This window comes from Urocampus carinirostris, chromosome 18 (genome assembly GCF_059441175.1).
Source record: "Urocampus carinirostris isolate Australia breed hairy pipefish chromosome 18, RoL_Ucar_1.0, whole genome shotgun sequence".
In the NCBI taxonomy this organism is placed as follows: domain Eukaryota; kingdom Metazoa; phylum Chordata; class Actinopteri; order Syngnathiformes; family Syngnathidae; genus Urocampus; species Urocampus carinirostris.
In genome coordinates this window covers 1,091,070-1,101,172 of record NC_142366.1, presented here as the reverse complement: position 1 = coordinate 1,101,172, position 10,103 = coordinate 1,091,070, and the positions used below count along the sequence as shown (strand labels likewise).

Below are 10,103 nucleotides of genomic sequence, written 5' to 3'. Positions count from 1 at the left end.
GGTTACCGGCTTGTCAATATATGTAACACACACACGCACACACACATATATATGTATCATGGGATTGGCTCCAGCACCGCCGTGGCCCTAATGATTGTAAATAGATTATATATACATATATATATATATATATATATATATATATATATATATATATATATATATATATATATATATATATATATATATATATATATATATATATATATATATATATATATATATATATATATATATATATATATATATATATGTATATATATATATATATATATATATGTATATATATATATATATATATATATGTATATATATATATATATATATATATATATATATATATATATATATATATATATATATATATATATATATATATACATATATATATATATATATATATATATATATCATAGATACAGGCAGGTGAAGATCAAGTTCATCCAGAGGTGGAGGATAACTCACTAGACAGCAGATCTGATGCCCAGTCTGACTCTCTCACAGTCGATACATCCAGTCGAGGAAGTCAGCACATCCCTGAACAGGATGTTGACCATACTTCAAGTGACAATACGGAAAGCCCATCACAGTGCTCTGAAAACATGATCCCTTTGGGTATGGGCCCACCACACACTGTCCTCCCAGACAAGACCCCATTGAACACTGATCATTCGGACACAGACTCCCCTGATACTGACTGTTTAGACTTGACTGTCCCAGACCCTCAAGCTCAGGTTATTTGTGCTCAACCTAACCGTTATGGTCTTAGGGTCCGCCAGTCCATCAGGCCTCCTAGTCGTCTTATTTGTCAGATGAATGACCAGTTGGTAGGTGACAATTCTCTGTCTGCAATATCTGCTAGTTCCTAGTTTAAGTTCATTAGAGATGCACTTTCAGTTTGAGTAACAAAGCTTGAGTAAGAAACAAGAATTGTGCCTATGTGAGCACTTACAACTGCAGGAACAATGTTTGATATTTCAGAGATGTAACAGGCATCTTTGAGTCTGTGCTTAGTTAGGAGTTTGATCGCCTCCTTTCTTTTCACACTCCTTTTTGGGAGAGTTTTAGAACTGACATGCACTTCAGTTTGTTCCTTGTAATACTGTACCAGTTTTCGTGTCCTCTTTTTCATCAGTATTTGCCTTTTTGGCATGTGATTTTTTTTTTTCTGTTTAGTGTAGCACTCCCATATTTAGCTTAATTTCAGGGGGGTGTATGTAACGGGTGTAATAATAACTTTTGTTTTATTGAAATTCCTGCTGAAATATGGCTATAGTTTTTGGTAAATGTCCTGCAATGCTGAGTCCAACAGTGCCATCTGCTGGTATGGGGTGGGGTTTGGTTTTGGCTTCTAACATGTGACCAGGAGGCGGGGTTTGTTGTTAGTCTTATCAGAGAGAACTACAAAGGTAAGACCTATCTTTTGGTGCTCCACAAAAGAAGTTAATTTTAAACATTATAACCCCAGCTGACAAATCTCTCACCATGCATAGTAATGTGATTGATATTGTCAAGCTGTTTACGTTTATTTTCGTTTTGTTTCTGTTTTACTAAATATTAATTCCCCTTGTAGAGATCAAAAAGCTAATGTTGTGACTCATCCATTTGCAGGTAAATTGTACCCATTTTTATACTCATTATTGTTTTTATTCCTATTTTCTCATCTACATTAAAAAAGGATGATGTTGGTTAAAATTCAGACTAAAGAAAAACATGTTGAATTCATTGTAAACGTTAAAAATCCACTATACGATCTCTTGTTAAAAGTATCTTGTTAAAATGTAAAGATGTAAAAATGTATTGTGATATTCTAAAATGTATTTTCTGTAAAGTGAAAAGAAAGCTCTTTGATATGCTTTGTTGTTAGTCTTACTAGAGAGAACTACAAAGAGATCAAAGAGATCAAACCCAGCAGAAAAAGCTAATGTTGTGACTCATCCATTTGCAGAAAATGTAATAATAAAAACCTCATCATCCAGTCCAGCGTGAATGTGGATCTTTGGTGGGACACGTACACCGCGGTTACATTGGGGGGATGTCTTCCATGCTAGTGTCCGGAGGGGGAGGGGGAAGGACAGCTGCATTACTCAGGGGTGAGGATGAGGCGGAGTGGTCAAACCTGTTGAAAAAGTTGTTCAACTGGTTGACTCGCCCCACATCTATATCCACAGCCACACCCTGCTTGGTGCTGCAGCCAGTAATTGTTTTCATCCCTTCCCACACCTCCTTCATGTTGTTGTTCTGCAGCTTTTTCTCCAACTTCCTCCTGTACTGCTCCTTCCCTTTCCGGAGCTGGACTTTGAGCTCCTTCTGTACTCGTTTTAGCTCCTGATGATCACCATATATATATATATATATATATATATATATATATATATATATATATATATATATATATATATATATATATCCTGGGTTCCGGGCTGCGCCCCTTTGGACTCCTTGGCGTGCCGGTACCACCAGGGGGCGTTGTCCATGCGGGTTTCCAGGAAGGGCCAGGTGGTAAGCGCCCTGGAGGCCGACTGGCTGGAGCTGACGGCGGCCTACTATCGCAAAGGATGGTCCCTGGTAGACTCTTTCGTCTACTGAGACACACCAAAAGGCGATCCCGTGCCGCGGTCTCTGGAGGGACTTTTTGTGTACGAGGAGAAGAGCACCGCGCCGCCTGCCAATGACACCGTCGTGGTGGAGCAGTGGGCCGTCATAGAGGGATCCAGCGTGAACTGACAAAGAGGGACCAGAACACTATCGATGGGACAAACCACAACATCTTTTTTTTAATCTTCTCTGACCTGTTTTTGCATTGCCGATTCCTTTTTAACGACAGTCCTCCTTTTGCAAGCCAATGAAACTTGATAAAAAACAAAAACAAATATTGACATGGCTCTGACAGCAAGATTGTTTTTCTGCCCTACATCTCTGCTTGACTACACTACGACTTGCCTGGATAACACTAAAGCTCTATTTTATATATGAACATGATGTTTGGGTGAAATTGCACATGAATTTGTGGATGAGAAATATAGGTCTTATGTAATCTTTAATAGGTGAAAACTACAGAAAGATTTGTTAAAGTAGAACAACTGTTATTGGCTTTTAAGATATTTGTGTTGTAGTGGTCATTGCTGATTTTGCTTTGTGCTGTATGACATGTATATGTGCCAAAGGACGATGCCGCCTCTACCACTGCCTATATGGAATTCTTCTATAACCGGTTTAAAAGTAGCTTCAATGCTTTTCTTTGTAAAAGTCTATCACTCATGTGCATCAGCATGCTGTAGTTCCTGCAATTATTTTTAATGCAAGCAAAGGGGTGTAGGTTTTTGATTTTGGGTAACAATATTTACTGACAGTCTTCAGTAACCATCAAGGGAGAATGTGTAGAATTTGTCCAGACCTACAAATACCTGGGTGTGCAGCTGGACAACAAACTGGACTGGACTGCCAACACAGAAGCTCTATGTAGGAAAGGGCAAAGCCGACTTTACTTCCTCAGAAGGCTGGCCTCCTTCAACATCTGCAAAAAGCTCCTGAAAATATTCTATGAGACAGTAGTGGCAAGCACCCTCTTCTATGCGGCAGCGTGTTGGGGAGGCAGCGTCAAGAAGAAGGATGCCTCTCGTCTCAATAAACTGGCTAGGAAAGCAAGCTCTGTTGTGGGCAAAGAGCTGGACAGCCTAACAACAGTAGCTGAGAAACAGGCACTGAAAAAGCTGAGGTCAATCATGGACAATCCATCGCATCCACTACACAGCATTATCTCCAGACAGAAGAGCAGTTTCAGCGACAGACTGCTGTCACTGTCTTGTACTACGGACAGACTGAAGAGATCTTTTCTTCCTCATGCCATGAGGCTCTTTAACTCCACCCGGCAGAGTAAAGGCCCACATTAAACCACACCACCTACATTGGATGCTGCTGGAAATGTGAATTTCCCTTCGGGGATGAATAAAGTATCTATCTATCTATCTATCTATCTATCTATCTATCTATCTATCTATCTATCTATCTATCTATCTATCTATCTATCTATCTATCTATCTATCTATCTATCTATCTATCTATCTATCTATCTATCTATCTATCTATCTATCTATCTATCTATCTATCTATCTATCTATCTATCTATCTATCTATCTATCTATCTATCTATCTATCTATCTATCTATCTATCTATCTATCTATCTATCTATCTATCTATCTATCTATCTATCTATCTATCTATCTATCTATCTATCTATCTATCTATCTATCTATCTATCTATCTATCTATCTATCTATCTATATATATATATGGACATACACAATCATATTTGACTTGATGAGGCACACCCCTCGCACCAATTTAATAATTCGCTTATGAATTCCCAATTGTCAACGTCTTCTTTCATTTTATGGCTTTTCTTAAAATTATTCCAAATTAGTATTTAAATACATGCATTTTACCTTAGCAAGTACACCACTCTGGTTCGTTGAAGCCCGTTCCTACTCGATTCCAAAGCATTTTGGATGCTAACCTCAGTATGCTAACCGTGTGGTCCCATGTGCTGTTACATCCCAATCCATTCGAATCGAATAAAAAAACGCGGAACAAACCGGTAATCGGCACCATTTGTTAAAGTCAATCATTATTATGACTATTTCGTGGCCATATTTGCACAGATAAAATATATGTATATAGTTTAATTTTACATGATGGTGGGAGCAAAAAACTCACGACCCTCTTGGCTGAAGTCCCGAACAGAGAGAGAGAAAGTTTATTCGTGACGTCAGAGGAATCAGTACAGAGCCAGAACACGACTTAAAAATAAAAGAATACAAGATTGATAAAAGTACAAGAGATATAATTACACTCATTGTTGAAACGCTACTTTATGTGTGTGTTTGTATGAGAAACATTGTTTTTATATTTAGTAATATAAAAACAAGCTAATTACCTTGAGACAGATAATCAAGAGCAAACCTGACAGCCATCACCCTCATTGACTTTTACAGCCGATGGCCTGAGATTGTCTTCTGCTCAAATGTTACTTCTGCCTCTGTTATGACTTTTCTTTCCGCTGTGTTTAGCAGAGAAGGTAATCCACAGGAAATTGTTACTGACAATGGCCCTCAGTTCCTGTCGACCGAGTTTGAAGCATTCCTTAGTGACAGGAACATCACACACCGTCGCAGCTCTGTGTACTACCCACAGGCCAACGGTGAAATTGAGCGTTTCAACAGTTTTCAAGGACTGTACAAACAGCCAACATCGAAGGTAAACCACTGAAAGCCTTCTTCACTGAGTTTTTACACACTTACAGAGCCACACCACATGCCGTGACTTCAGTGTCCCCCGCTGAACTGTTGCATGGTAGACCACTGAATACAAAGCTTCACATCACAGGTCTTCACTCCATGCGCCCACTGCTGACAAAGGCAACGTGCTACAAAACATACAAAACAAACAACGGAAGCGAAAACAATATACCGACAAACATCGCGGTGCAAAATCACCCCGCTTCCAGATTGGCTCTGCGGTTCGCATCCACAAACCTGGAATCATTGCCAAAGGACACTCAAAGTTCACGAAGCCACTGACAGTGGTAGCCCAAAAGGTTCCAGCCATTATCTACTGTCTGATGGAAAGGTATGGAATGCTTTCCACCTTGCCCACTCTTCCACCTGTGCTGCTGCTTCAGCGCCACAGCCTGCTGATGCTGATGCTTGCCTCCTGCCAAGCAACCAAGGTGCTGAGCCACCTGAACCTGAAACTGTGCCCTCACCACATCCCTCTCCGAGTGCACCGAGAATACGACATGGTCCTGCATGGCTTCAAGATTACGTGACTTTAAAAAAAATAAATAAAGATACATAAAGATGTGGTGATGTTTCAAAAAAAAAAAAAGACATGATGAATGTTCATTGTTTTAAAAATTGTCATGTTTGTTTATGATGTGATCCTCATACAGTCTGCTTACGTTTACAAGGTTCTTCACTTTTGCTTACCGATATTGACAGTATAGTTCCTTACAATATTGCTTACCTTTGATAAATATTTACCTCTAATCTGGTAATGAATATTGAAATGTATGTTTTCTATAAGCTCACACTTACCGAAGAGTTATTGTGTATTTCAGATTAATGCTACTGTTTGTGTCCTATTCTAACAAAAAGGGAATATGTGGTGTCGTGTAATACACTCCCCTTCCTGCGGTGTCGCTGTATACTAATTTGCAGCCTTGTACTTGTGCTTGAGAACTACAGAGGAAGAAGTGAAGTAAACACTCTATGAATGTACCGTCCGTGCCTGTCTTGAACAGTAGCGTTTTGCTACCCTTCACACGCACAGTTTGGGATGAAAGTTATAATATTATTATTAAAGCTTTGAAAACTCTCTCGGTGTACCGTCTTTCTTTGTAAATATGTGTAACCATGTATAATATGTAACTATATTTTTGTAATGTATTTATTTTAGAAACTTATTCTGATATGTTTTGCACGAGCAAATGAGAAAGAAGGGGCGGGGCAAACGCGGGCTGACGGGAAGTGGAGTAAAGGTGAGACATGTTTGTGGACGCGGCCGACAATAGTGGATATATATTTTTCCCTTCCTTACCTTTGGAAATTTACACTTTTTTCCTTGGATTTTTTTCAACGGGCACCCGAACTATGCAGGTCTGCATCAAACCTCAAGTACCGGTATCATTTTCCGTTCATTTTGTGTGATTTTTGGACTGTGTCGGGTATGGGTTAATTTTGTGTTTGTGCATTTTCTCAATGTGGGCGCATGCGGCTAATATACAGGTGCGGCTTGTGTATGTACAAAATCGTAATTCCTCCCGAAATGTGGGGGGTGCGGCTTATAATCAGGTGCGCTTTATAGTCCGGAATTTACGGTACTTTATATTTTAGCAAGCTGTCACACCAGGTCACTCGGAAGACCTCCAGCTTAGGGGCCGGTCACACAGCCGTTTGCGGCTGAATCACGGCTAAAATTTTGTGGGGGTTTTTTGCCCGTGGTTGCCCGCGATGGAAAATGCGCAAAATTGGCCAACCCGCTGTTCATCGGTGGTATGCCCGCAAAACAGACGCCGGCGACTGTTCCGCTTCCTCATCGCGTCATTTCCTCCTTATTATCTTGTTAGGAAATGGAAAGAAATGTCAAGGAATAAAAATGGATTAAGACGAGGTCACTACGCTGACGGGGATCCATGTTCACCCCCTTGACGTCTCGAGCACAACTGACATGTGCTCGGCAAATCGCGCTGTATATACGCGGAGAAAGGCGTTTGACCGTCACACGCGTAACACGCTAATTTCACGTAATAACACCGCGATACAGGCGCAGAACATGCTATTACCATGCTCCACCCACGATTACCCGCTGAAATTTCCCGTCCTACCCATGTGTAATCACGCCCTGGCCGCGGCCAGAGCACGTCGTTCCGCGTCATTTCCGCGTCATTACCTCGTGTGCCGCCCGCGGTTAACACGTGCTCAAAGTTTTGAGCAGCTCAAAACTTTTTCGCGCGGCCAACCGCGTGTGAATTTCCGACCGCGAGTAAAGCACTGCTGTATCTCGTCTATATGGTGGTCTCAAAGCGTCCAACAGCACCCAACAGCGTCTGCTTCACGGCCAGAAATTTCTGGCCGTGGTTCAGCCTCGATACGCGCGTGAAAGGCTGTGTACCTGCGCTCTAAAGAATTGAGCAGCGCAAAACTTTTTTGCGCTGCCACCCGCGCGCGAATTTCCGACCGCATGTTAAGCACTGCTGTATCTCGTCTTTATGGTATTCTCAAAGCGTCCAATAGCGTCCGCCTCACAGGCAGAAATTTCTGGCCGTGATTCAGCCGCAAACGGCTGTGTGACCGGCCCCTTAGTAGTGCGCCATTTTCGTTCAAGTTTTCTGCAACCTTGTTTGAGTGACTTGGTTTCGTCAGTAAACCAATGTGTGTGCTTATTAGGTCGAAACTTATGCCTTAGGGGTGCCACAGAATCAAGAACATTAACCAAAGCAGTATTGAAGTTGTTTGTAAGTGAGTCAACAGACCCGGTGTACGAAGGGAAGGCTGCAGTTACTGTAGGTAATAGTTCTTTTAAAGCTATTACCGTTGTAGGGTGGATATTGCGACTGCTAAAGCCTAAATTTTCCTTATCACAGTAAACATTAAACAGCACCTCACACTTAACAAGATAGTGATCAGAGATGGCATTAGGATACGGTAACACTGTAGCATTTGAGGCTACTACGCCCCGTGTCAGAACGAGATCTAGAGTGTCCCATCTTTATGAGTGGGCACATCAATTATTTGATTGAAACCAAATGTATCATTCAGTGACTTAATAGCGATTGCAAGTGAATTTGATGGGAAGTTTATGTGAACATTAAAATCACCAATAATTACAACATTGTCCGCATAAGTTACTAAGTCTGTTAACAGTTCCGAAAATTCATCCAAAAAATTTGAGTGGTCCTGGTGGGCGATACACAACAACTACATAAATTGATTTTGACATTGAGGACCTCATAACAAGTGCTTCAAACGTTTTAAAAACAGTAGGGGTACCAGGAGTAAATTTCAACTTACCTTCCGATATAAGAGCAACGCCTCCACCTTTTTTGCATGGTCGTGCCAAGTGCGAATTCACAAAGTTAGGGGGAGAAGCCTCATTTAACACTACAAACTCATTTGGTTTTAACCAGGTCTCACAAAGGCCAATAAGGTTAAGATTGTGTTCATTAATAAGGTCATTGACAAGTAAAGCTTTGGAGGCTAGTGATCTAATATTCAGAAGGCCAAACTTCAGCACTGTGGACTGAGCTGAAACCTTTCCAGAGTTTTGAACCTTAATGGCAACCTTAGTGGTAACTTTCACAGGATTATACTGCCGGTCCCGGGTCTTGTGCCTTGCATGACGGCAGATGCGACCGGAATTCCATACCACAGGAATATTGTTGACAGGTGGAATAGCAGGATGACTATTGGTAGAAAATAATTTTATTTCTTCTCCCTCCTCACCTGATAAGGGAGAAACAGAGGTAAGAAGCACAGAAGAAGATGCTATAGAAGAATACAGATCAGGGTGTGTGGTGCAGTCAATGGAACGCTCTAAACTACAAAAACTATGCGAATTGCATGAATCTAGCATAGCGCTAGTTAGCTCGAGCGTTACAGACTCCACACCCATGGTTACAGGTTCACTAATTACCTGTGACCTGGCCTGCACTAGTCTACCCTGTCATGGAAGGTGTATCTCCCATTAGTCCACATACTCCTCTCGTTTCAGCAAGAAGCAAGTCTACACCAATCCTGGTTTGGAATGCCATCAGAGATGTTGCTGTCAGCTGTTCCTTTACTGCTTCCAGTGCCTCCTGTGTCTGCTTTCCCAGTTTCTGAACATTGTAATATATGTAATTGATCCTGTCAACATTTTTGTCAGGTGTAACCGAAAGAAAAATACTCTCAAAACCTGCTGCAACTTGATCTACCAATTTGTCCAAAGGCACCTCACCCACTGTTTCTCCTGTTGTCTTTGAAGGAATGGGGTCGAGCTAATCATTAATTTGGCAATGAGGTTTGGGTCTGGTGTTGTTCATTTAATCTAAAATGCAAGAAGAGGTCATGGGAGTAGTTACCACTCGAAGTATTGGCCTGGGTCCCATGCAAACCATACAGTTGTGAGGAAATGTCTGGGCAGCTTGTTCAATCATTAGATGCTGAGACATCTGTGGTGATTTTAAACCAATCATTTGTTTTTACTGGCATAGGGATCCCCTTGGCGCCATAAACTTGTCCTATCAGTGGCCCTGTTGGGGCTGTAATATTTCTGAAACATATAGTCACAGGAAACATTAAATTGTTCATATTCTTTGTCATATTGGGATTAAGATAGAATCTAGTACAATGTTATTGGCCTTTGTGATTTGAATACATTGGCACTTGCTTACATTAACGAGCTGCAGTGTTGGAAATATTCGCTCGAATCCAACTGCCCCCTTATAGAAAATTGTCAAATGTCACTGCATTTATAATCAGAATAATGAGAGTTTTATTTTTATCAATTATTGGTTGTGGTTAGTACACTTGATTATTTTCTGTTAGAGTGAAACATTTACTTC

The 10,103-nt window shown here is 40.8% G+C and overlaps 1 long non-coding RNA gene across 1 annotated transcript; it reads left to right on the top strand.

Annotated features, from left to right (window-relative positions):
• Window positions 1-3,110: 3,110 nt before the first annotated feature.
• LOC148347977 (uncharacterized) lies at window positions 3,111-6,376 on the top strand. The gene is made up of 2 exons (XR_015847626.1): window positions 3,111-3,953; window positions 5,071-6,376. It is a non-coding gene; the product is annotated as an uncharacterized LOC148347977 (long non-coding RNA).
• The last annotated feature ends 3,727 nt before the right edge of the window (window positions 6,377-10,103 follow it).